The sequence below is a fragment of the Belonocnema kinseyi genome, chromosome 9 (genome assembly GCF_010883055.1).
Source record: "Belonocnema kinseyi isolate 2016_QV_RU_SX_M_011 chromosome 9, B_treatae_v1, whole genome shotgun sequence".
In the NCBI taxonomy this organism is placed as follows: domain Eukaryota; kingdom Metazoa; phylum Arthropoda; class Insecta; order Hymenoptera; family Cynipidae; genus Belonocnema; species Belonocnema kinseyi.
The window spans coordinates 49,042,331-49,052,430 of NC_046665.1; the positions used below are offsets into that span (position 1 = coordinate 49,042,331).

At 28.9% G+C, this 10,100-nt stretch overlaps 1 long non-coding RNA gene across 1 annotated transcript; it reads left to right on the top strand.

Moving 5' to 3' along the window:
* The first annotated feature begins 4,844 nt into the window (after positions 1 to 4,844).
* On the top strand, positions 4,845 to 9,085 carry LOC117180873. Its single transcript, XR_004468065.1, has 3 exons — positions 4,845 to 4,954; positions 5,193 to 5,349; positions 9,006 to 9,085. It is a non-coding gene; the product is annotated as an uncharacterized LOC117180873 (long non-coding RNA).
* Positions 9,086 to 10,100: the final 1,015 nt, after the last annotated feature.

Here is a 10,100-nt window from a genome sequence, read left to right on the forward strand (position 1 = left end):
CAGTCCCACCAAAAACTTCAGTTAATAAGGGAGGGTTGGGAGAGGGGGGAGGTAGAACTGGAACCGAGAGAGTCGTCTTGGGTTTGTGTTTTTGTTTTCATAAAGAATTAAAATTATAAATGAATACAAATGTGTGTTTAGATTTTGAACTTTTCTCTTTAATATGCACAACAAATATTTTGGTTAATTTAATTCATTACACTTTTTTTTTAAACTGTAGATATCTCGAACTTGAAATATCTTGATAGTTTCAACCAAAAAAAATGTAAATCGTTTCCCAAAAATTATAAAATCCACGATTTTTAAAAGCTGCACAGGTTATAATACTTTTATTTTTGTAAAATAAATAAAAATAAACTTTTATGATTTCCAATTGTTTTCTTTCTTTGTTTAATATTAAAATTTGTACCTTCGAAAAATTCACCATAACTTCTTGGTCCACAGGGAAAGTTTGATATATTACCAAAATATTGAAATTATAAATAGAAATTTCCTTTTCATCTTGCGGATAACCAAATGCCTGTTCTTTCAATAATTATGCTACTTCCTTTTTCGTAGACAATTTTGAAATTAGACAAACTTGATGAATTTCTGCAATTTGGTCCATACGTATTATTTCAAATTATTTTTGTTTTCTACTTCTGCCTGCCAGGACAGAAAATAATAGACGCCAGTGAAAATATTGTCAACTCAATGTAAGAAATTACGCTTTTCAAATTTTTACTTGATCTTTTCAGAATAATTCTGTATGATCTTTAAAAACGTCCGAGTCTATGACCATATTATTAAAAAATTCTTTATTTCAGTTATAATTCACAATGGTACCGGATGCCATTGAAAACCCAAAAACTTTTTATTTTGTTAATGGTTAGAAGTTCTCGTCCATGTTGTTTTCAAGCAGGCGGTATTTTTGTACTCTCATTGCAAACATTCAGCGTGGTAAGAAAATTATAAAATTTTCTATTCACCGTACTTTTTAATTCAGATTTTAATGTTTAAATAAGATTAAGAAAATGCAGAAGTAGTAGATACTAATTTTTATTTTTTAAATAAAAGACATTAATTATTTTTCAGTGCATCCAGAAAGCATTCTCTTTCTTCACCGTTTTACTAAATATGAAGGAATAATAATTAATATATGTAATTAACAACCAGGAAAAAGAAGAGTATGATAATTATATTGATTGAAAGTGAGAAATGGCAAGTAATAAAAAGTAAAAAATTGGCATAATCAGTTTAATGGAAGGGTTTTCATTAGCTGGGAAATATATTTCAACTGCGTTTTTTAAAACTAAATACGGGACCAATGAAATTTATATACTTTTAAATAAATAGAATAATATATTATTTTGTAACACAGAAATAATTTCTGCTTACTACAGAGAAAATTATCAAATTTAATTGTAAATTCTATCGAATTTCAAGTAAATTTGAAATAATCAAAAAGAATTTATGTTAAATTTATAAAACTTCAATAGAATGAAAAACATTAAAGGTGAATTGAAAATAAATCAATGAATTCAAATAATTCAAAGTGAGTTTTTCGTGACTTCTGATGCTTTAGTAATGATTTTGAAGATTGTATATATTAAATTCTTTAGACGTCTGAAAGAATTGTTGAAAATTCCAAAAAATTTAAAGCGAAATTCTAAGATTCGATTATTAAAATTATTATTTACGTCATAATTAATTATTTACAAAAATTTAAGGGAATTCCAGAGAAGTCAATGACTTTAAATAATTTAAGGACAATTCCTAGGGCCTGAGCGAATTGAAAAGAAATACAAACATTTTGATATTTTTTCCGAAGAATGAAAAATAAGTTATAATGAATTCTAAAAAAATCTAGTGAATTCCAAGATTTCGTAGTAAAGTCTAGAAAAATCCAAAGAATTCATTTAATAGAATTTCTAGTGAATTCCAAAGAATTCTAATAAAATCGGAAGAATTTAAATAAAACTATCTGAATTCCTTAGATTTGGTTGGGAATTACATTTGAGTTTTGAAATACACAGCAACACAATAAAAGCCAAATGTTCTTATTCAAGAGTAAAAAACCATTTTATTAATTATCAAACAACGTGCCCCATCTGTTCGAGGCTTTTAGAAATTATTAGTGAAGAAGAAATGCGCAAAGGAAAATGCACCTTGCTCTGTTCAATAATTTCTTTTAATGTTTCGTGCCACGTACTTTCAGATCAGTTCCTTTTTTGTAATTTTGGGCCTAAAGTGTTTCTGTTTAAAGAAATGTGATAAGGGGCAATAGTTTGTGACCTATACATTTTTAACTTACTCAATTAAACAGTATACTTCTGTCTTTGATGTTCACAATTTATTTACTTTTAGATCAAAGATTTCGCAAAGCACTATTTACATATATTTATTATGTATTTATTTCGCGCATTTACACTGGGGCATAACCTCTATTGTCCAAGATTAACTATACCTTATTATCACATAGACAAGAATAATTTAAAAAGCATATATACTCTTAATGTAATAGCACCTCCATCTCGCATTAAGAATATGTTTTTGGCGCATATTTAAATTGCAAATATTCTTGAACTTAATGGGAAATTCTCAAAATTAGAATATCGTTTTTTCAGTGTAGGCCCTAAAGGCTTTTTTCGCCATATAAAATTACCACTGCAGAACGTAGAAAAGTAATATGAACCTTGAGAAAAAGCGGCTTCCTGATTTAAATAAAAATTTATGATTTTCGTCTGAGATACCTATAATAAAATTAAAGATTTTGGTATGTAGAATCGATAATAAAAATAGAAAATTCTATGTTGTAGTTCTCTTTTTTTAATATCAGTATTTAAAAAATTAACAAAGTAATCAAAATATTGTAATTGAAACCTTTTTATATATGCTTTTCTTTTAGTCCCATTTTCTTCGGTGAAAGATCAAGTAAAAAATTTTTTCAATCTAGAATCAAAACAAGAAATCAAATAAGCTATAATATTAATTTACTTTAATGGAAAAATAATTTTCATTGTGTCTATGGCGTTCTCAAATCGCAGAACGAATGAAAAATCGAAAAATTTCGTAAAAAAACTCTTCGTATTAAAGAAAAATAATAGTATATTTCCGAAAAGAGTTCGGCAAGCGACCTTAACTAATTTTTTCATATAGACATAGGCATACGCTTATTCTGCTATGCCTTTTGCTAACTTGACTTTTTTGACAAATCGCCTTTCTTTTTTCTTTCGTTCTTCTTTTTTATTCTCATTATTATTATTATCAAATCACAATGAAAACATTTTAAATAATATTCAACAAAGGTACGGTACTCATACAGCACCCTTATTAAAGCAAGACAATTTTTAATCACATAGGAACAGAAAAGAAACAACGATGCTCTCTCTCCTTAATACCTGAGAATTTGGTTGGTTGTCTTCTCATTTTTCTATCTTCTTTTTTACTTTTGTTCAAAAAATTTTTCTTTTTCGCATTTTTTTCAAAGAGTATCTTTTCTTAAATTAAAATAGGAACATTTTATGGTGGTTGTCCACATTTCTTTCTTGAATTTTTGGATTTATTTTCAGGAGTTGTATACACGAAAATAATCGAAAATTTTTATTTTAACCAAACAGCGAAAAATATAGGAAAAAATATCGAGAAGTAATCATAGCTTTTAAAAAAGTTCTATGCATCTTTTCAGAACTATTTTTTATAGGACTTGTCATTTCGATTTTGTTTTATTTATCGAAAGTACTATGCAGAAAATGGAAAATTCAGATTTCGGACTGAACCACAAAATTCCGACAACATTTCTTTGAACAATTTTGTGACAATTCCTGTTTTTAAATATATTTTTTGAAATTGATAAGCAAAAATCGAAAATCTTGATATCATGCCAAAGGACGCGAAGTACGTAAAAAGTGTAAAATATAACTTGTAGGAGTTTTTGTTCTATCTATAAAAAATAATATTAAAAGAAAATCCAGTTTTCAGCATTGCAACGCGAGATTGAGAAGAATATCTGAAGATGCATATAAATACTGGGAACTAAAAGAGCTGTTTTTGATAATGTTTCATTGAAGCCTCTCAAGTTAAATGTATAAGGAATCGAGTGCGAAGCGCACGTCTTGGGCTCGCTCGAATTTGTGAGCAACGCGTACAGCGCGCTATGGATTTTTTCCTAGGCCTAAGCGATTAGATTAATTTTACTATTTTCACTCCGCCCTGATGTACACAATCTGTTAATTATAATAACTTTCCATACAAATTCGAGAAAAATAATTAATAGATGAGAAGCTACTGCAAGCATAGTATGTCGGGATACATCTAACTATCCACTTATCAATACAAAATTTTCGAGACTCCTCGTCTCTTTCCACAAAAAATGCTCACCTGTAGGCGCAAATGATAAGGTGCTGAAAATGACTAGATTCATGAATATTTTTAAATGTCGCCAAGAAATACGAGCGAAGGAAACGAAGTCTGTAATTATATCCCTCTTATGACATATTACATTCACAAAGTTTGTCGACAGGGACACGTGTTACGTAGTGTAGTCATAGAAATATATTCCCACGCTATACACGTGAAATTTTTGTTTTATTGTAGCAAATGCAAACCTCAGTTAGACCAAAACCTTCGAACGATGGACATTTCGATTCAAGTTATTTCAGAATCAATAAAGTATTACTATCCTGTATTTGACTATGGCCTTATCAGTCGAAATATCAAAGGATTATTATGTTTAACTTTTTTGATATCATGAATAATTTAATGATTTTAACACTGGTAAGACTTGGAACATTGCGTATGCTACATTTCTGTTCAGAATGATTGAGTTTCTATTTTAATTAAAAAATTATGTTATTGTCAGATTTGTGGTCTAACTTCAAATAATTTCGACGATTCAATTAAGATTTTGTCATTTACGTTTATGGCTTTCACATGTGAATCAAAATTATTAAATTCTATTATTCATTCGAAAAAGGTAAAGTTTTTTCCAATCTCTTAATATTTGTAGGTAAGAGGAAAGTCTTATATTTTTTGTATGTTTGATTCAAACGTCTGTGACATATCTAATTTAATTTAACGATATAATACGTACGTATAATAAAGTACTTAATGAACTATTTTCATTTTTTAGACTTTTGCAATTCTTGACTTGAATTTTTTTTTACGAGAAAATTATCTTTCATTTTTTTCACATTGAACCAAAATATTTATAGGTCGTTACTGATATTTTAATGCCAAAAATGCGACTTTTTAAATGTTTAAAATTTCTGTCTTTACCATTTCAACTACCCTGTTGTGCAAAATGCAGAAAATTCTTCATCACAGTGTTATGTTAATCTCAACATTTCTTCGTTACAAAAAAACTTTAAGGTAGGTATTTACGCCCTTAAAGTTGTAATTTTAAGATAAAGTTGAAATTAAGAAATAAAATTCATTACTTCCATTTAAAAAATTATAAAACGTTAATTAAATATTAATTACTTTGTTGGCAACAATTTATACTATTAAACGTTTTGAGGGGATTTAACATATTTTAAAACTTCGTAGATTTCCAAAAATGTATAACAAATTTTTTAAAATTTCTTTGACACTTCTACAAATCCTAAATGTATTTATTGCACTTGCTCAAGTTCTTCCAAAAATTTATTCAAATCCTATAAAAAAGATAATAGTTTACTGGCCTTAAAAAATGTGACTTACTTACACTTTCATTTTTACAGAATTCTCTTAAAACTAAATTTTCAAAACTTACATCCATCCACACCTTATCTCTAAGACCATTCGCTCTTATCGCTTTACTTCCTCGCGTCGCATCACCTCTCATGCATGTACCTCTCTCTGGCTTTTCCAAACTCGGCCTCCACGGCTAATACCTAATACTTATCTACTATTTACAATATTTACACTTTTCCACAGATCGAGAATCTTGAAAAATCTTTCTAAATTTTCCCGAACATCCTCAGAAAATTCTATTTGTATAATATTAAGAATAAATAAACAAATAATTAAAAATATATATTTATTTGAAATTTTTCTTTCATGTTAAGAATAAATAGTACACTCAAATTGAAATTTAGTTAAATTTTTCTTTTCTTTCATGACCGAAAAATGTTTTTGTTTCTTGATTATATAAGAATTTTGCTGAAAATTTTTCTTTCTTAGTTAAATTCAACTGTTTTAGACTCAAGTAAAATATTTCACCTTTAAAATCTTTATAAAATTCCTCCAGAATCATGGAATTATTATATTTATAAAACCTTTAAAGAAAAATAAACTTACACAATAAACAATTCTTCAAAATTTGTGTATTGTGGCAATGATTATTGTCCTCTCAACACAAAGAATAAAACGCACGCGTATGGCGCGATTAATGACGCTGGAAAACATAAAAATAAGGCATTTTACTTTTATTTTTTAATTTTAGGTCAAACGGTACCTTGATAAATAACTGTATTCATTTTATAAGATGAAATGAAGATAAATATTACTATCATATTACATTTCATGAACAGATAACTACCATAATACATATAACAACATTAATAGCGACGTCCGGCAGTCCCCCACCACCACACAGTAGGGAAAAAATGACTTTTTTCGTTCAAAATACGATACCGGCTGAAACTGTGTCGAGCCTGATTTTTAATTGAGTTTAAAATTTTGTTTGCAAATAAATAGATATGACGAAACAAATGACAGTTTTGTCTATTCGACGTTCCCGGCGCTCTTCAATAATAGCAAAATCGTTGTAATCACGGACGTTTAAAATATTAACATAATATGAAGGTATTCCATGATCCCTCAATAAACAAAAAAAAAATTTACAAAATTATTCTTTGGAAATGTGTTTTTTATCATTTTTAATCATTTAACGTTTTTTAAAGTTATATTGCGAAAAATTTAAATGGAAACAATATTTTAATGGAAAAAATTTCTCTTATGACTATTCTTGTCACTATTATAAACAAATTTAATAAACAAATGCATTATTGAGGCATTTGTCGTCAGAAATTTTTTTTCAATGTTAACTTTAAAAATTAGGAACCACATAATTTAGAAAAATTATTAATTTGTTTACGAATTTAATTAATTTATCAGACAAATTTAATAAACAAATGCATTATTCGAGCACTCATCGACCGAAAATATCATTGTTTTCCATGCTAGTCCTTTTAGTTCATAACTTCATGATAATATTAGCAACATCCATCACTATTTGATACTTTTCTTTTTTTTTTTAAACAAATTTAATACACAAACGCATTATTCGGACATCTGTTGATGAAATTTTTTTTTAATGTCAGTTCTTTTAATTGAGAACTTTCTGTGAATTTCAGCAACATTAATAATTAGTTCATAACTTTGATGATTTTTTTAATGAATTAAATAAACAAATGCATTATTTGGGCATATGTCGACGGAAAACCTCCTTTTCTTCAATGTTAGTCTTTTCAATTGGAAACTTTACGATAATTTCAGTGAGTGTCCCGAATTTTCATATGTTATAGAATTTACTTATAACAATTATGAAATGTATTGTTCAATCATTCCTTGTATTCAAACTCTCCTGTGCTGGCCAAATGTAAGCACTGAATGAAGAAAAAGAACTTTTTTCGGAAATTAAATGGACTGAATTTGAAAAAAAAACTACTTTTTAAGTTGACAGATGCCTGAATAATGCATTTTTAAATTAAATCTGTAACAAAAACATAAAATCAGCGCCGGATTAACATTTTTCGGGGTCTGGGGCTAAACCTCGAAGGGACCCTCTTAAGGGCAGAGAAAATCCTAGTTTTGCTCTAAACTTGATTCATTTTCTGGGCTCAGGGGCCCCCTGGGGCCTGGGGCACTAGCCCCACGATGCCCCTTGGTAAATCCGGCGCTGCATAAAATCAGTCAAATAATTATGAATGTTAATGAAATTATCGTAAAGTTCTCAATTGAAAGGACTAATATTTTTTAAAAACCGAGTTTTTCCGTCCACAAATGCCCAAATAATGCATTTATTTCCCAAATATATCCTTAAAGAAAAAATAATTCATAATGAATTTTTCTAAAATTGTCATGAGGTTCATAAATCAAAAAAAAATTAAATCGATAAAAACGAAGTTTTCTGACGAAAAATGCCTGAATAATGTATTTTTAAAATAAATTTGTTCATAATATTAATAAGAGAAATTTTTTAAATAAAATCGTTTTTTTTTCATTCAAGTTTCTTGCAAAATAAATTTAAAAAAACATTAAATTATTGAAAATGATATAAATCACATTTTCAACAAATAATTTGTTTACAAACAATTTTTTGTTTATTGTATCATGACGGAATATCTTGATATAATTTAAGTCTATGAAACGTCGGCGATTACAATAATTTTCCTATTTTAAGAAAAACATTCAAATCAGTCCACACGTTCAGCCGGAATCGTATTTTGAACCAAAAAATGTACCTTTTCCACACACTGCACCAGCGCATTATAACCCCTATAGTATTTTGCCTCTTTGGGAGAACCTATATCCATTAAATAATTAATACAATGTTTATAAAATACCTTGTTTTGAAGAGATCAATTTATTTACGAACGATGGATAATAACTTTGAACTTCCCAATCCGAAATATACAAATACAGTGAAACTCGGCGACTGTGCTGGTTTTGGGGGTGGGGGGTAGTGCGAAAAACCCCGAGAGAGAGAGAGAGAGAGTAACATTTCGGAAGAAAACGCTTTTCTTTGTTTACACCTAAGTGACCACCGCATACTCCCCACAACTCCTTTTACTCCAACCTGCGGTGCGGCCTCAATTCTCGGAAAGCATATATCCAAAGGCGTTATATCCGAGTTTGACTGTTTTATATCAAATTAAATAAATATCTGCTTATCCGATGCAAAGGGTGGTTGGGGACTACTTGGCGTCACCACGGGGGTTTATTAAGGGTCAGCTCTTGCGTACGATCTCGTCCTAAAGCAGTCTTAAGGACGAATCGTGGATCACCCCTTTTTCGATTCGCCATGATTTTTAAATCTGCAGGTATCGACTCGAGAGTATCTTAATGGACAAAAATGGTGTTTCCGAAAATGCAGAATGCCGATCTCTTCAAGACGATGAAAGTCTCAGAAAAGAAGTTTGTGGATGTATGTTTTCACACCGAAAAAATATCGAGTAAGTATTTCATAAACTGGTAATAAAATAATGAAATATGCCATACACTGAAAACTATTAATAATATGTTTATAATAATTATAACAATAAACATTTATAAACTGCTGGCGGAAATAATATACAGGCCTGTTTTGTGAGCTCTTGTTAAGTGTCGTATTTTTCAAAATAACAATACGCAAATTAGTTATTTATAATAACACGATAGGTAATAAAATTCTGCCTCTCAAAGACAAAAGTTAAAAGAAAAATATCAATTCAATAAAAAGGTGATACAAAAATATTTTGAAGTCCGATGTTTTAAAAAATAGGAATATCTCTAGAAATAATAACTAATACTTTCAGTTGTTGAACTCATTTTAAAGGTCTTTTTTCTTGTAAATAAGACCCAGAATTCAACAAACGTGAGAAATGCTAAATGGAAACGATGTTGTCTACGTGTGAAATCGCGGATTTTCAGTGAAATAAGAAAAATTAGAATGCTATAACTATAAAGGTATAGCCATTTTTTAATTAGAGAGAACGCGTGTCCTGAGACACGTTTCGCATATTATCGCGCGCTCAAACATTTATTTAATTATTTTATAAACTAATTTATTTATCTATGCACTTAGTTCAAAGCTCAAAAATTGAACTGTTTTATTGGTGAAAAGTTGTTTTCAATACGGCTGTGGGATGTGACGTGATTGTAAACCGACTTTCACGTTCTCTTTTGTCCTTTGTAGCAGTTTCGTAATAACTCTTAAAGAGGCCGGTCATGTATCTCGAGTTTGGGAAAAAAGCCAAATAGAACACTAAAAATTTTGAATATATTTACTTTCTTAAAATTGTGTTTCGTTATGCAGTTACTAGGAAATCCGAAAACATACTTAAAGATAAGTAATTCATATCAACTTATTATAACTTTACGATCAAAAAGAAATTTTAAACCGACAAACTACAAATAACGCTGAGATTTTTAACCGG